Source organism: Tamandua tetradactyla, chromosome 15, assembly GCF_023851605.1.
Source record: "Tamandua tetradactyla isolate mTamTet1 chromosome 15, mTamTet1.pri, whole genome shotgun sequence".
In the NCBI taxonomy this organism is placed as follows: Eukaryota; Metazoa; Chordata; class Mammalia; order Pilosa; family Myrmecophagidae; genus Tamandua; species Tamandua tetradactyla.
The window spans coordinates 75,738,189-75,756,081 of NC_135341.1; the positions used below are offsets into that span (position 1 = coordinate 75,738,189).

General features: G+C 37.7%; 1 protein-coding gene and 1 long non-coding RNA gene across 15 annotated transcripts in view; one reads left to right on the plus strand and one right to left on the minus strand.

The window, feature by feature from the left end:
* CPNE4 (copine 4) overlaps positions 1-17,893 on the minus strand; it is a 694,898-nt gene that overhangs the window by 625,540 nt on the left and 51,465 nt on the right. For 13 of the 14 annotated variants that reach the window (XM_077130114.1, XM_077130123.1, XM_077130116.1 and 10 more), the window contains one exon: positions 3,292-3,388. The gene's annotated coding sequence lies outside the window, so the exon portion shown is untranslated. Of the gene's footprint in view, positions 1-569; positions 734-3,291; positions 3,389-17,893 lie in introns of all 14 variants that reach the window. The other variant, XM_077130115.1, reaches the window with a different exon arrangement.
* LOC143657581 (uncharacterized) overlaps positions 1-17,893 on the plus strand; it is a 30,393-nt gene that overhangs the window by 2,012 nt on the left and 10,488 nt on the right. The gene's annotated exons all lie outside the window — the stretch shown is intronic.

Here is a 17,893-nt window from a genome sequence, read left to right on the forward strand (position 1 = left end):
GAGAATTCAAGAGAGAGACAATGGAAGAAAGGAGAAATCTTTATATTGTAATACCTTTAATGGCATATTTTTCCCCCTATTTTTTGAATAAGGGGTCCCAAATTTTTATTTTGCACTAGACTGACAAAATGTTGCCCTGGTTAGCAACATGTTTTATGGGTGCATGGAGTTGGGGTCTGAGAAAAGTTTCTCAAAAGATATAAATCTAAGCTGAATCCCAAGAAACTGACAAAAATAGCTGGGAAAAGTGAGTTGAGAGGAATGAAGGAGGATGTTCCAAGCAGAAAGAGCAGAATACTAAGTCTTACCCACAGAAAACTAGAAAACATTTAGTTTATCTGGATCTTGAGTTGGGGCAGTATTGTTGAGGGATCTGGCAAGAGACAAGTCTGAACAATACAAGACAGATCAGCTCGTGAGCATGCTGGCACAGACGCTATAGGTGATGGGAAGCAAATGGAGGATTTTAAACCAGAATGTGACAAGATAAGATATGTTGTAGAAAGATTTTCTTTACTATCAGGCTTGATTTTAAGGGTCTCATGCATAGAGATCTGAGCTGCTATTACCTTGCACATCCATCACTGCCTAACCTCCTGGTCATTGTCTTTCCCTTCATCCCCAAGTGTTATAGTACTCGCTATCTTTCAAAGACCAGATCAAATGTTATCTCCTCCTTGAAGCTTTGTGGATCATTCTAGAAGGTGCACAGGCAGGTCACTGGAGAAACAGTCTGTCAACAAATGATGTTAGAACTGTTAAAATGAAAAGAAAGTGAACTTTGATCCATACTTCACACTATACACAAAACCAGTAAAATTGGCTAATAGACCTAAATGTAAATCCTAAAACTATAGAAAATCTCAAAGAAGACAAAGGAGAAAATTCTTGTGATCTTGAATCTAACTAAGATGTCTTCAATATGATACCCAAAACATGATTCAGAAAAGAAATAACTGATAAATTACACTTCATTAAAATGTAAACCATCTATTCTTCAAAAGGCACTATTACAAGTCAGAGACTGGGAGAAACATAGGGGAACTTCCCTGACCAGACACACATTGTACATCAGCTTGGAATGGGTGGAAGGGCCAGTATCACAGCACAAGTAAAGTCCCTCACATTGTGGAGGCAGACACCGCTCCCCCATTGGTGTGGCAGGCTGTTTTGAAGTCTTTTTCCCAGTGGGAAAAAGAAGAACTCTCTAAAAGGAGCAAGGAATGGCTCAATCAACCAAGCTCCAACTGTAGATTTGATTAACGAATTTGGACTGAGTACAAATCTGGAGCTGAGTACACACTCTGAGCACAGATAAATATACAAAAGAAACTTGGAAGTCTCTCTCTGGCAGACAGGAAACAAGGCTGATGAATAAAATAGTGGCTTTTGGAGTTGGCTGAGCTCAGAATACAGGAAAAAGGCTGTGCCCCAAGAAAACAGGCACATACAGCTGGTTACAAACTCTGGCTCTTGAGTGGTAAACCTGGGAAAGCAGGGGCTGGGGGCCAGCTCTGAAAAGAATTATTAACCACCCCTCTTTATTCAACCTTTTAGCAGTCCATGAAAGAAAGTGGCAGGCATTCTCAGTTTTCAGCACTGCCCCAGGCCAGGCAGAGTTAATGTTATGTCTGAGAGACACCTTAACTAGGCAAATGAAGGAGATAATTCCCTAAAGGGCAGATTTTCCCTTAGAAAAGGAGGTGGCAGGGCCCAGCACAACTGGTGGCTCTCATTGAAAGAATTCAGAACCCAGAGGCTAGGATATCAGCAGCAGTTTCAACCGACAAAAAAACAGAACCTAATCTGCCTCAAACACATTGCTGGTAGGGGAAGAAAAGGTGCAGATTGAGAGGTTTGTATATTTTCCAAACTTCAGTGGATAGGAAATTGAAGAGCAGCTTCCACATATATACAACAAAAGAGGGGGTCAAGGCCCAGCATAGGTGGTGACTGTTATTTAGAGAATTCAGACCCAGGAGCTGGAAAACAGAAACCGTTTATGCGTGCCTTCTGCCTCGAGCTCTGTCTCAACCATGCCACTGGCAGGGATGGGATCTACTGAGAATTAAAGACACCATACCAATTTACGCCAGTGGGGAGCAGTGAGCCAACAAGCGCCATCTGCTGGGTAGGATAGGAAAAGCACAGGATGAGGCCTCACAGGAAAGACTGGCATCCTGCTGGGTATCAACCCCAGGGAAACTTGATATTGATTACACACTCTTCCTGAGTCCTAGAGCTGCCTTATCTGGGAAAATCTGATTGGGATCAATCCTATCTGGGAGGACACCCCTCAAAATAACTTTCACACAGGCAGGGCAAGAGCCATAAAAACAAATGCTGAAAAATTCTGCTCAGTTAAACAGAAGTGATGCCAGAGGTCCAGAATAAGTTGAACTGAAAGACAAAGAACAGAAAAAGAACAAAGACAACCAATAAGAAAACCCTAGGTAAAGAGAGGAAACAAGATCCAGAATAAACTAATCAAGGAAATTGGGTGATTAGACACCAGCAAAAAATCAAGTGTCACACTAGGAAAAACGAAGATATGGCCTGGTCAAAGGAAAAAATTAATGCTACAAACGAGATATGGGTGTTGAGACAAATAATTAAAGATGTCCAAATAAATCATCTAAATCAATTTAATAAGTTTAATGGCAAAAGAGATGGATATAAAGAAGACGCTGGATGAAATACAGAAGGACTCAAAAGCTTGAAAAAAAAAAAAATGGAAGCTTTTACTTCGGGAATTGGCGGTTCTTTCTCCCCTTACAGACATGTACCCAGACTGCCATGTGCCTCGAGTCAAAGCTGCTGGCTTCCAGCTTAGATATGAGGTGGCAGCTGATCTACTGCGGGCGCCGCGCGCGAGAACTGTGTGCTGGTCTCGAGCAGCCGGATAAACCAGAACGGTGACGGGAGAGCCCTTTTCCAAGCTTTGGGAGTCAATGAACCATTACTAATACAGCGAGTACTTTTCAAATAGAACGGGTGGATTTTTTAAAATACGTAACACGAACCATACTTGAGAATATGCTCTGTATTATGCCCAGCCGGCGTTCGAGTGCAATTCAGATTAATGAAGGAGCCTGGAGATGAAACTTTATTTTAAAAGATATAATTTTAAGTACCGTTCCTCCGTAGGCGCACTATCAGCGATATATCGGAGCTGGTGTGTGCCATGCTAAGATACAAAACCACGGGGAAACTAGGTCGTTAAGAGCTGACAATTTAAAAAGCATCCTTGGCTGATATCTAATGAAACTATTGAAGTTTAATGAAACTTACTTAACAGCTTCATTTTGAATGAAGGATTGTTGTCCATTGAGGGGTCAGCTGATTGTGAAGTTCCTAAGGGCTCAAACGTGAGGTTGTATTTCAGCAACTGGCAATGAAAATAAGAAAAAACACTTCATTTGACAGACACGGAGAGACATCACATTAAATGTACATTAATGTATCAATAAAATTCAAAACGTTTCTTTTAACAGTTAAAAAAAAACAAATGGAAGAACTTATAGGAATGAAAGGAACCAAAGAAGACATGAAAAATGCAATTGAAACATACAACATCACATTTGAAGAGGCAGAAGAAAGGATTAGCAAACTAGAGGACTAGACATCTGAAATCCTACACATAGAACAGATAGGGAACAGAATGGACAAATCTAGCAGAGTCTCAGGGAACTGAATGACAATATGAAGGGCATGAATATACACGTTATGAATGTGCCAGAAGGAGTAAAGAAGGGAAAAGGGCAGAAAGAATAATGGAGGAAATAATAACTGCAAATTTCCCAACTCTTATAAAACACCTATAATTATAGATCCAAGAAGCACAGCATAACCCAATCAGAATAGATCCAAATATACCTACTCCAAGACATTTACTAATTAGATTGGCAAATGTCAAAGACACAGAGAAATACTGAAAGCAGCAAGAGAAAAGTGATACATCACATACAACGGAAGCTCAATAAGATTATGTGAGGATCTCTCAGCAGAAATCATGAAGGCAAGAAGGCAGTGATATGATATATTTAAGATATTGAAAGAGAAAAACTGCCAAGAATTCTATATCCAGCAAAGTTGTCCTTCAAAAACGAGGGAGCATTTAAAATACTTTCAGATAGTCACTAAGAGAGTTTGTGAACAAGAGACCTAGTCTACAAGAAATACTAAAGGAAGCATTACATGCAAATAGGAAAAGACAGGAGAGAGAGGTTTGGAGAATAGTGTAGAAATTATGATTACCAGTATGGGTAAAAAGAGAGAAAAAATAAAATATGACATATAAAATCCAAGAGACAAAACAGTAGAAGAAAGTACTGCCTTTACAGGAATAACATCAAATGTTAATGGATTAAACTCTCCAATCAAAACACATAGACTGGCAGGATGGATTTAAAAATAGGACCCATCTGTATGCTGTCTACAAGAGACTCACTTTAGATCCAAGGACAAAAAGATAGATTGAAAGTGAAAGGTTAGAAAAACAGTTCACACAAACAACAACCAGAAAAGAGCAAGGGTGAGCTATACTAATATCATACAAGTTACACTTCAAATGTAAAACAATTTAAAAAGACCAAGAAGGCCACTATGTATTAATAAAAAGAACAATTCTTCAAGAAAAAATAATAATCAGAAATATTTATGCACTGAGCCAGATTTCTCCAAATACATGACGCAAACACTGACAACACTGAAGGGAGAAGTAGATACCTCTACAATAATAGATGGAGACCTCAATACACTACTCTCATCAATGGACAGAACATCTAGATAGAGGATCAGTAAGGAAACAGAGATCTTGAATAGTATGATAAATGAATTAGCCTTAACATTCACAGAACATTGCACTCCACAACAACAAGATACACGTTTTTCTCAAGTGCTCATGGGCCATTCTCCACAATAGACCACATGGATCATAAAGCAGGTCTCAATAAATTTAAAAAAATCAAAATTATACAAAACAGTTTCTTGGATCATAATGGAATGAAGCCAAAAATCAATAAAAACTATAAGACTGGAAAATTCACAAATGTGGAGCCTAAATACACTCAAACTACCAGTGGGGTCAAGGAAGAAATTATAAGAGAAATCAGTAAATATCTTGAAACAATGAAAATAAAAACACAACATCAAAACTTATGGGATGCAGCAAAGGTGGTTCTGCTGCATCCCATAAAATTTAAATATTTAAAATTTCCCTGCATTAAAAAAAGAAAAAGAGCAAAAATCAAGGAATTAACAGTTCACCTGGAATACCTAGAGAAAGAATGGCAAACTAACCCCAAAGCAAACAGAAATAAAGAAATAATGAAGATTAGAGCAGAAATAAATGAAATTGAGAATATGAAAACAATAGAGAAAATTTAAAAAAAAAAAATTGGTCTTTTGAGAAAATCAATAAAATTGAAGGACCCTTAGCTAGGCTGACAAAGGAAAAAAGAGAGAGGATACAAATAAATAAAACTGCTGACCAAGCAGAAGTAAAGGAGATAATGAAAGGTTAGTATAAGCAACTATAAGCTAACAAACAAGACAATGTAGACGAAATGGATAACTTCCTAAAAAAACACGAACAACCAACATTGACTTGAAAAGAAATTGCAGACCTCAACAAACCAGTCATAAGTAAAGAGATGGAATCAGGCATCAAAAACCTCCCAAAAAAGAAAAGTTCTAGACCAAATGGCTTCATATGTGAATTCTACCAAGCACTCAAGAATCAGTACCAATCTTGCTAAAACTCCTCCAAAAAATTAAAGAGGAGCGAACACTACCTAACTCATTCTATGAAGCCAACATCATCCGAAAATCAATACTAGACAAAGTTATTACAAGAAAAGAAAATTATAAACCAATCTCTAATGAAAAGAGATGTAAAAAGCCTCAACAAAATACTTGCAAATCAAATCCAGAAGAACATTAAAAGATTTATACACCATGACCAAATAGATTTTATTGTAAGTATGCAAGGGTGGTTAAACACAAGAATGTAATACACCACATCAATAAATCAAAGGGGAAAAAAAACACATGATCATCTTGATTAATGTCGAAAAGGCATTTAAAAAAATTCAACATCCTTTCTTGAAGAAAACACTACAAAGGACAGGATAGAAGGGAACGTCCTAAACATGATAAAGGGAATATAGGAAAAAACCCACAACTAACACCATACTCCATGGGTAAGTCTGAACACTTCCCCTCTATGAGCAGGAACAAGACAATGGGACCCATCGTCACCATTTTTATTCAACGTGGTCCTGGAGTTCTAGCTGGAGTAATTAGTCAAGAAAAAAAAAAAGAGAGAGATCCAAATTAGAAAGGAAGAACAAAACTTTCACTGCTTGCAGATGACATAGAAAATCCCAAAAAATATACAGCAGAGCTAATAGAGCTAATAAATGAATACAGCAAAGCAAAATGGCAGGATAAAAGATAAATTCACAAAACTCAGTAGTGTTTCTACACACTAGTAAGGAGCGATCTGAGAGGAAATCAAGAAAAAAAAATTCATTCACAATAGCAAACAAAAAGAATCAAATATTTAGAAATATATCTAACCAAGACCATAAAACACCTGTACATATAAAACTATAAAATATTGCTAAAAGTAATCAAGAAAGACTTAAATAACTGGAATTACATACTGTGTTTACAGATTAGAAGACTAAATATAATTAAATGTCAATTCAACCCAAATTGATTAATAGTTTCAATGCAGTACCAATGCAGAAATAGCAAAACCAATAATAAAATTTATTTGGAAGAGCAGGTTGTGCCAAATAGCTAAACATATTGCAAGAAAGAAAAATGAAGTGGGAGGTCTCACACTACCTGACTTTAAAGTATATTACATAGTTACAGTGGTTAAAACAGTATGGTGCTGGCATAAAGATAGACCAATGGAATCGAATTGGGAGTTCAGAAATTGACCCTCTCATCTATGTACAACTGATCTTTAATCAGGCAGTCAAGCCAACTCAACTGGGACAGAACAGCCTCTTCAACAAATGGTACTTGTATAACTGGATATCCATAGTCAAAAGAATGAAAGAGGACTCCTATCTTTTACCTTATAGAAAAAAATAACTCAAAGTAGATCAAAGAATCTAAACATTAGAGCTAAGATCATAAAACTTTTAGAAGAAAATATAAGGAAATATCTTAAAGATCTTGTGATAGGAGGTAGCTTCCTAGATGTTACATCCAAAGTGCAAGCAATGAAAAGAGATTGGATCTTTTCAAAAATGAACACTTTTGCACATCAAAGGACTCTGTCAGGAAAGTAAAAAGGCAGCCTACAAAATGGGAGACAGTATTTGGAAATCACATATCAGATAAGGGTTTAATACCCAGAATATGTAAAGAGATCCCACAACTAAACAACAAAAACACAATCCAATTTAAAAAAATGGATGAAAGACATGGATAGATACTTTTCAGAAGAGGAAATACAAATGGTTCAAACAATATTAAAAGATGCTCAACTTCACTAGCTACTAGGGAAATACAAATCAAAACGACAATGAGATATCTTCTCACACCAACTAGAGTGGTCATTACAAAAAAAAAAACCTGAAAAATACAAGTGCTGAAGAGGATGTAGAGAAAGAGCTACACTTATTCACTGTTGGTAAGAATGCAGAATGGTGCAACTGCTCTGGAAGGCAGTTTGGTGGTTCCTCAGGAAGCTCAGTATTGCTTTATGATCCAGCAATCCCACTGCTAAGTGTATACTCAGAGGAAATGAAGGCAGGGACACGAATAGACATTTGTATACTGATGCCTACAACAGCATTATTTACAATTGCCAAGAGGTGGAAACAGCCCAAATGCCCATGAATGAACAAGTGAATAAACAAATTGTGGAATATACATACATACATACATACAATGCAACATTAAGCAACTGTAAGATGGAATAAAGTAACATGCAGCAATGTGGATGAACCTTGAGGAAATGTTGAGTGAAATAAAGGATAAATACTGTATGGTCTCACTAATATGAATATAAATATAATGAGTTAAATCAGAGTTAAAGTTGAGAATATAGGTTATCCGGAGATAGAAAGAAGGTAGAGATTGGGCATTTGATTCTGAAGGATAACAGAATGTTCAACAGGATTCACTGTAAACAGTCAGAAATGGACAGCACAATAATGTGTGATGGATGGTAGCAAAATATTGTAAGTATGATTAACAAAGCTCATTGTGAGTATGGTTCTAAGAAGAAGGCTAGAGTCACTATGACACCTGAAAGAAAGATATATGATTAAAACTGGTACAGTAATACTAAGAAAATCCTAGAGTGGCCAATAATGGTGATTAAATGTACAAATATAAGAAAGTTTCTACATGAGGGAGAACAAATGAATGTCACCATGGTGTTGAAAACAGGATAGTATATAGAAAAAATACAATCAATGCAAACTAGGGTCTACAGTTAGCAGTAATACTGTAATATTCTTTCATTAATTGTAAGAAAGGCAATATACCAAAGCAAAATGTCAATAAGAGGGGGATATAAGGGAAGGAAATGGGATTTTTGATATTGTTGTTTCATTTTTTATTCATTTTTTTTCTCTTCTTCCTTCTTTGTATATATTGTGGTGGTGAATACATAATTATGTGATTACATCAGGAACCACCGATTGTACACTTAGTATGGATTTGTATGATGTGTGAATAAAACTGTTTAAAAAATAAACAGAAAGATACAAGTGCTGGAGAAGATATGGAAGAAAGATACAGCTATTCACTGTTTGTAGGGAAGTATAATGGTCCAGGCCTTCTGGAGGACACTGGGATGGTCCCACAGGAGGCTAAGCATAGGGCTGACATATGATTCTGCAGTCCTGTTATTAGGTATATACCTAGAAGAATGAAATCAGGGACATGGGTGTTTACAGTGGCAATATTCACAACTGTCAAAGAATAGAGGTGGCCTAAGGGAACATTGGCTGGTGAATGGAAGGGCAAACTGTGGAGCATACCTATGACAGAATATTGTGTGGCTCCTGAAGGGAATAAAGTTGTGAGCCACGCAACTAGTGAATGAACCCTGAGGACATTATGTTGAGTGAAATAGGCCAGAAGTGATAGGACAAATATTTTATGGTCTCACTAATATAAACTAACCATAATGTGCAAACTCTGAGAATTGAATTTGAAAGTGTAAGTTATCAGGAGATAGTAAGTGGGCAGGGATAGAGAAATTGACAATCAAGGAATACAGAATGTTCAATAAGGATTAATGTAAAGGTTCCTAGAATGTAAGATCTTACAAAAGGTAATCTATTCCTGAGCTTTAACTTCTGAGATGCTGTGCTCTTTGTGCATAACCTACTAGTTCTCTGGAACCTTGGGAATCTGTGTGACACCTGAGACTCAGAGTTAGATTTTTGCAGCTTTGAAAGTCAACATTACTCCACAGAGCAACTGTTAAAGAAGTTGAAAAAGAGATCAGACTCCAATTAGAGATATGAATGAAGTGTATCTGGTTAGGACTAAGGTAAATCAGAGTACAGAGTAAAGGCCCAGTTTCTCCTTTAGCCTGCAGGTCCATCAGACTGATGGCTGCTTCCAGCCAGAGCTTAGTGCTCTTTGTTATGACCTACAGCCGCTCAGACATGTACTGGGACCCAGAGCCCTCAGGGGGCCAGCTCTGGGACTTCAACAGCCTCATCCAAATGTGCAGCGCCAACATCCAGCTGATCATTCAAACCACTGCTCAGGTTAAGAATGTGATGACTCAACTAGGAGCTAAGCAGGATTTAAGCAAGCTACAGGAAAATCTGCAACAGTTACAATACTCTCCAAATCATCTTGCCAAAGAAATAAATGAATTGCTGAAGGAACTAGGGTCTTTGCTCCTTCCCTTATTTACTTCAGAACAGCTCCTAGCAATCAAGGAAATCTGTGACATATCACTAGCTAGAATACAAATTTAAGGAACATACAGCTCAGGGACTAAATCCAGAGTTATTTTAAAATATTAAAATGCATAGTGTGCAATAAAAGATTATAAGACAAAATAAGAAACAAGAAATGATGGCCCACATGAAGGAATAAAATTAAAATCCAGAAATCATCAATGAAGAAGACCACACTTTGGCCATACTAGAAAAAGACTTTTAAAAAATGATCCTCAATATGCTCAAGGAGATAAAGGAAACACAGAGGAAAAACTAAAAGATATCAGGAAAACAATGAATGACATGAGAATCTCAACAAAGAGATAGAAATTTTTAAAAGGACCAAACAAAAATAGACAAGTTGAAGACAATTGAAAAACAAAATTCTGTACGGGCATTTTCAACAATAGATTGGAGTTGCCCATAGAAAGAATCAGTGACCTGGAAGACAAGACAATTGAAATGATTCAAGCTGAGGAGCCAAAGGAAAAAATAATGGGAAAAAAAAAGTGAACAGAACCTAAGAGACCTGTGGGACACCATCCAGTGTACCAATTAGAGTCTCAGAATAAGAAGAAAAAGAAAAAAAAAAAAAAGAAGCAGAAGAAATAGCCAAAGAAATAATGGTGGAAAACTCCCCAAGTTTAATGAAAGGCATGAATATGTACATTCAAGAAACCTAGTGAACCCCAAATGGGATAAAATTGAAAAGAACCATACCCAGATACACAGTAGTCAAACTGCCAAATACCAAAGATAAGAAGAGAGTTCTGAAAGTGGCACAAGAAGAGCAAAGTGATATGTACAAGGGAGTCCCAGTACATTGAAGTGCTGATTTCTCATCAGAAACCATGAAGGCAAGAAGGCAGTGGGATGAAATATTTAAAGTGCTGAAAGAAAACAATTGCCAAGCAATAATTTTATATCTGATGATACTGTCTTTTGAAAATGAGGGAGAGAGAAAGCCATCCCAGATAAACAAAAACTGAGGGAGTTCATCATCTGTCCAAAAAGCAGTGTTAAAGGGAGTTCTTCAGGCAGAAAGGAAAGCCACTAGACAGTAGATCCAAGTGGCATAAAGAAATAAAGACCTGGATAATTATAAATGCCAAAAAAAAAAAAGAATACAGGGTAAAGGATGATTGTCTATATTTTAAAACACCAACTTCTCTGTGAGACCAAAGGAAGAGATATTTTGTCCAAAATTGTTATTTGTGTAGCATACTAACATAACCTATCTCATCAGTTTATTTAAACAACCTAACTACATGGACCCTAGAATATGGAATGAGATCTTGTTACTCTGTACAGGTTAATGTAATACCCTACCTAGTACATGCCTAAGTATTTGGGGCAGAAAACAAAAATTATTTACAAAGTGCCCTTGAGGGACTGGAGGAAAAAATGTAGAACTATAAAACTTCCACACCTAGGGAATTCCTGATATTCTCTCAAGCATTAGGGACTCACAATTTAATAAGCTAAGTCCTCAATCTTAAGGCTTGCCCTTATGAAATTTATTTCTGCAATGGCAAAGCTAAGCCTACTTATAATTATGCCTAAGAGTCACCCCCAGAGAACCTCTTTTGTTGCTCAAATGTGGCCTCTCTCTCTAAGCCAACTCTGCAAATAAACTCATTATCGTCCCTCCTACATGGGACATGATTCCCAGGGATGAGCCTGGCCCTGGAATCATGGGATTGAGAAAGCTTTCTTGACTAAAAGGGGGAGTAGAAATGAAATAAAATAGTTTCAGTAACTAAGAGATTTCAAATAGTGTTGAGAGGTCATTCTAAAGGTTACTCTTACACAAGTTTCAAGCCAGATATTGCAAATTACCACAGTGTTTCAAGTCTGAACCAATAGTACTTTTGAAAACCCTAAAGAATACCCTGGGCTCTATCTAAGACTCTATAAATGTTTTATTTAGTGAGTTTGTTTTTTCAGAAATGCAAGATTTCCAGGCTGTTCTTATGTCAGATAAGCCCTGAAACCTAGAGGTACCTGTCTCTCCAAGAACATCAACCAGTTTCATTCCTCTACCCCACAATGTCAACACCACTTTCCAGCATGAATAAGCTAAAGTGATCATTGCCCAAACATTTCTGAAGATTGAGAGAATGATCAAATGAGAGGAAGTATGTAACTGAGAATTTAGGATTTAAGAAATGATTATGACTACTGGCTCATTATAAAGAAATTTCTTTTTAGTTTCTATTATATCAGAATAGCCAGAAGGAAATATTTGAAATGGCTGAACTGGAATTCACTAGCCTTGATTTTTGACAATGATTTTATAACTATATAGCTTTTAATATGTAACCATGTAATTGTAGAAATCTTGTCTGATATCTCCTTTACTCAGTTTATGGATAGATAAGTAACAAAGACATACATGAAAAAAAAATCTGATACTGGAAAATGTTTCTTAAACAAAGCAAATAGTAGGAAAACAACTCATTAAAAAAGAGGGGGGCAAATAATTGAACAGACAACTCACCAAAGATACATGGATGTCAAATAGCACGTGAAAAGATGCTCAACATAATCAGCCATTAGAAAATTGAAGAGAAAATTAAAAGCATGAGATACCACTACCTAACTACTAGAAAAGCAAAAAGTTAACAACTGATCATATCAAATGTTGTCCATGATGTGGAGGAAGTAGAACTCTCACATATTGCTGGTGGGAATATGAAATGGTGCACCTACTTTGACAGTTTCTTAAAAAGTTCAACATTCAATGGCTGGATATATGATCCAGCCATTCCACTCATGTATTTACTCAAAAGAAAACAAAGCATACATCCCCACAAAGACTTGTAAACAAATATTCATATCATATCAGCTTTATTTGTAATAGCCCAAAGCCAGAAACAACACAAATGTTCATCAACAGGTGAACATATAAACAAACTTTGATTTAACCATATAATAGAATGTTGCTCAGTAACAAAAAAGAAATGAACCTTTGATACATGCAACAGAATGGATGACTCTCAAATAATAATGCTGAACAAAAGAAATCAGACATAAAAAGATAGTACATGCAGCATGATTTTAAAATAAAGAATATTTAAGCTAATTTATAGTGACTGATGGCAGAGAGAGAGGCAAAGGAGTGGAGAAGGGTGTGAGGTAGGGCTGGGGTCCATGGGGAGTTTCCAAAGAGAAATATTACAAAGAGATATGAGGAAATTTGGGGAGGGTAGATAACAGATATGTTCATTATCTTGATTATGTTGATGGTTTCAAGACTGTCTGTGTGTATGTGTGTCAAAATATCAAATTGGCACTTTAAATATGTGGTTATTGCATATCAATTATTTATCAATAAAGCTGTTCAAAAAATCTTTCTTATCTGGAGGTACATTATCCTATCTTATCCCTTTTGTATATATTTCAAATTTCCAGAATAAAAAGTTGAAAAGAAACATTTTGTCTTTTTTGGTACAACATAATTAGCCTCATGCAACAAGAAGTGGCCTCCAGGTGAGTTCATATTGGTTCCCCTCCCCCACTGGGAAAGCCAACAAGTGATTTCAGTGCTATGCATATCATAACCCAGGCTGCACTGGAAGAGTTTTCGGGAATATGCTGGGCCTCCACAAGCTTAATTTAATCTTTAAAATGAACCACTTCTATTCCCCTCCACTCCTATTTCTCCTTGCATCAGGGAAGGCAGTCAAGAGTTCTCTGCACATCCTGATTTCTATGGAAACAAGCCTATATGTAGAGAAAAGCAATGAAGAGTACACATTTGATTGCCCCATCATTTAATACCTTTCTCCCAGGTAGCTTTGGCTGATTTAAAGTCATCCCAGATCTACTGTTAACTAATATACGACCTTGGGCAAGTCACTTCCCCTCTCTGCACTCAGTTCCCTTCTCAGAACTTGGTCTCTAGACTATTTCCAAGGTCTCTGTCTGGGCTGATATTTATAATTTCTCTCCTAGTCTTTATAGCCTCACAGAATAATAAATTGCAGAGTGAGACTCATCGAGGATTTCACAACCTGGGCACCAGGCTGTGACTGGAGATTGCTGGGAGGAACTCAGACTGAGATGGATGGGTTCATCCAATTATAATGTCAAATTCATTATATGTGAAGTTGGAACATGCATCTTGGTCAGGGATGGTTTGTTGAAAAGGATACAATCTCATTTGTACTTCTCAAGCAAATGAGAAATTTTCTAGAAGCTGCAGGAATTTCTTAGAACCAAAATGGATGAAGCACAGTCAGTTCTTACAAGAGACTGAAACAAAGGACCATAAAATCCTGACCAGTGTTACTCATGCCAGCTTCCTCACTCATGTGCTCTCACAGTTTCTCTTACATATATAATCTTTCCCCCAACCCCTCTCTTTTTTTCTCTCTCTCTTCCTGTCTCTTTCTCTTGCCTACTTCTAACTCAGGCTCCACAAGTACCTTTCTCCTAACTCAGGCTCCACAAGTACCTTTCTCCTGTCTTTCTACAGAGCAGCATTCTACATTCCTAGCGGTACATGGTGGGAAACAGCTCAATATGACCTCCCTTTCCAATAACCAGCACAATACCTAATGAGTCCCTCATTTGCAATTCCAGATTCAAAAGGAGGAACTCTAATGAGGCCAGCTTAGGTTAGGTGGTCCCTGTTACAACTGCTGGGAGAAAAGGTACATCCTGCTGTATACAGAGCTGCCCCCTCTGAGGCTAGGGCAGGGGAAGGTTCATTTAGAAGGGGTATGGAATGATTGAAAAAGAGATCACCTTGATAAGGTTTGGACTCCAAGTTAATGCCCAGGGAGCAAGTTTCTTTCCATAATAACTTAAGTTTTAGTTATTATGTTTTAGTTTTCTAGGTTGCTCAAGCAAATACCATGAAACAGGTTGGTTTAAACAATGGGAATTTATTAGCTTAAAATTTTGAGGCTAAAGGAAAGTCCAAATCAAGGCATCATCAAGGTGATGCTTTACCCCCAATACTGTAGTATTCTGCAGCTGGCTGCCGGCAATATTTGTTTCCTTTGTCACGTGGCAAGGCACATGGCAGTATCTTCTGGTCTTTCACTTCTCTTTCAGGTTCTAACAATGTCCAGCCTCTTGCTTCCTGCAGCTTTATTCTGTCCGTCTGAATTTTACTCTCCTTATAAAGGAGTCCAGTAATAGGATTAAGACCAATCCTAATTGAAGTGGGCCACACCTTCTTAACTGAAGTAACCTCATCAAAAGGTTTGGAAATCAAGTGACTCTAAGGTCCAGATGGTTTGTGGCAGAGCTGAGTCTGGAATTCTGGCCACTTGATCTCTACTCTAGGGTTGTCTTTTAGGATGCAATCTGTCAGAGGCTGTCCCATGTCCAGGATGGTGCTGATATAGTAAAGGTCTAGAGCCAGGCAGGATGATGGTTCTATGATGTCCCCTGCTATTAAAGCATTAAACAGGAGTGGGCATTTATGCTAGATTCTGTTTTCAGAAGATGACTGCAACATTATCCCTTGCCCCACATGCTCTTCTTATATTGTAAGCTTGACATTTCTGCCAGTGAGTGATGCGTTCTATGTCCCCTCCTCTTGAACCATGCCAGATCTTTGAAGTTACTTCAACCAAAGAAAAGCAGAAGTGATGCTTTGTGGCTTCTGAGGCTAGATCAGAAAAATGCCATTCATGTCCACTGTGTTTTCTTGGGATGACTGCTCTGGGCTGTCAACCACAATACTTTGAGGAAGGCCAAATGAGATGCAGATGTTCAACCCAACACCTCAGGTGAAGTCCCAGACAACAGCCAGAATCAGCTGTCAGATATATGAATGAAGTAGCCTCCAGAAGACTCCAGCCCCAATCACTGACAAATCCTCAGCCTTTGAATCTCCCCAGTTGAGGCCCCTGCTATCAAGAAGCCATCTCCACTGTACCCTGTCTAGATTCCTGACCTACAGAATCTCTGAGTATAATAAAATAGTTTCTAAAATAAATTTGTGTTTGTAACACAGAAATAATAACTAGAACCACACTGATGAATCATCTACTAGCAAAACTTTTGGTTTTATAGAAACAATTTTTCCTGGGTATTTTCATTCTACCCATCATTTTAAGAAGAAAGCCTACTATCTTATTACTACTAGTTGCTTGATTTATGTTTAAAATTCTAAAACATATACATTAAACCAAAAGCCCTATATCTGTAGATACTCGATTCGTTGCCTGCTGCAGAAACGAATTAGCATCCAGCGGCTGTCATCTTGGGATAAGAAAGGATTTTTCTTATCCCATGAGCTCCGGAAGCAACTTGAAGATTGTCTCCACTCACTGAGCTTCATTCCATTCTTAGAACCTTCTATTTTTTAGTGGCTGCTGACTTTTCTCCCCAGCTATTAAAGACAAAAGAATCCAAGTATTCCCCTCTCTCAGACAATGGGGCAAACTGCAGTATTGATTTTAGCAACTTCTAGAGGAGCTCAATGACCTATTCTATTGACTAGGGAAAGCAGGGATCCAGAAGCTTCCCTCTTCATTCCACACCCAGTCCCTCATCTAGCCATAGATCTCCCGGCTTTGGTATTTCTTTGTATTTTCCTATGGCACCCAACCATGGCTTTCTTTCATTTGTTTGTTCCTTTCACTTGTGTCATACTCTGATAATGGCACATAAACAAAGCTCTGGTGTGTTTGCAGAATAACACATGATCATTTCTCCAACACAAATATTTATCATGTACGAGGCAGTATGCTGAGCACTTGGATCACAAATCTAAGGGAGATTCAGAGCAGGTCTTCAAGAGAGTTACAATTACCATAATGGAATTCCTTCTCCATCAGCTGACTTCAAGGGTCTGCTGCTGTCTCAACTGTTTCCCATCCTTTCAATTCTGGTTTGCAGGAATAAACAACAGCAAAGCTGCCACTGACTAACTGTGAGACTTGGGAACATTTCTTAATATTTCTGGCCTGCATTTCTCTATCTGTAAAATGGGAATGATACTGCTTAGTACAAAGGTTGTGAGGCTGTGTGAAATTACACAAGGTACAAAGTTCAAAGCCTAGCATATCAGAGGAACACAGTAAATGTTATTCTTCTGTGCTCCTCTCTCTAACTCCATACTACTATCCCCAACATACAGCATATGCATGAGCAAACCCAAATGAGACCAGCAGAAGCCCCAGCCAATCCATAGACTTGTGAGCAAAAATAAATGCTAAAACCACTGAGTTTTTTAGTGCATTGGGTTGCTAAGCAGCTACCTGCTACAAAAACTACAGGAAACCATAAAATTGAACAAAATCTGCTTAGTTGGTGGCAGTTCTCAGAGCAGTGGGTGATGTAAGAATGTCTGTATCTTTAGGGGGTTGGGAAGAATGAGGTTTTGATGTTAATTTTCTGTCAAAAAGTTAAGAAACACTGCTCTTATGTTACAAAGCCTCAAGAGGCCTGAATGCTATTCAAAGAGCCTGATTAAAATTTAGTGTTCATTCACCCTCAAACTGAATGTCTATTGTTGGAAATAATTAGAAAATGAAGCTGGGACTTTGGGGGAATGGAGGTTATGGTAGGCACCTATTTGTGCAACCCCACTCTGCTTCTGGGAAATGTTCCTTATGTTCATGTAGTTTTAATGGGAGTTTCCAGCTTTCTACATTACCTCCTTGGCATCAGTGATTAATGCAGAAATGACACACAATCCAAATGGACTCTATATAATCCTTCCTTGAGATTGAAAAAATTATATCCAAGGGAAGGAGACTCTTTCCTTTCTAGTGACTGAGCTTGAGAGAGGTGAGTCCAGGGTATTCACAGTTTCAGCATTCTCAAGGACATGAAGCTAATACAGTAAGAAAATTAGAGATGAGGTAGTAACCATCCTAGAAGCATCTGAATTTCTGGCTTATAATTTTTGGCCTCCACATGGGTTGATGACATGAGCAATCAACTCTCCTTTTCTCCTACACAGGTTTAAGTTGCTCTCAAATACTTGCAAC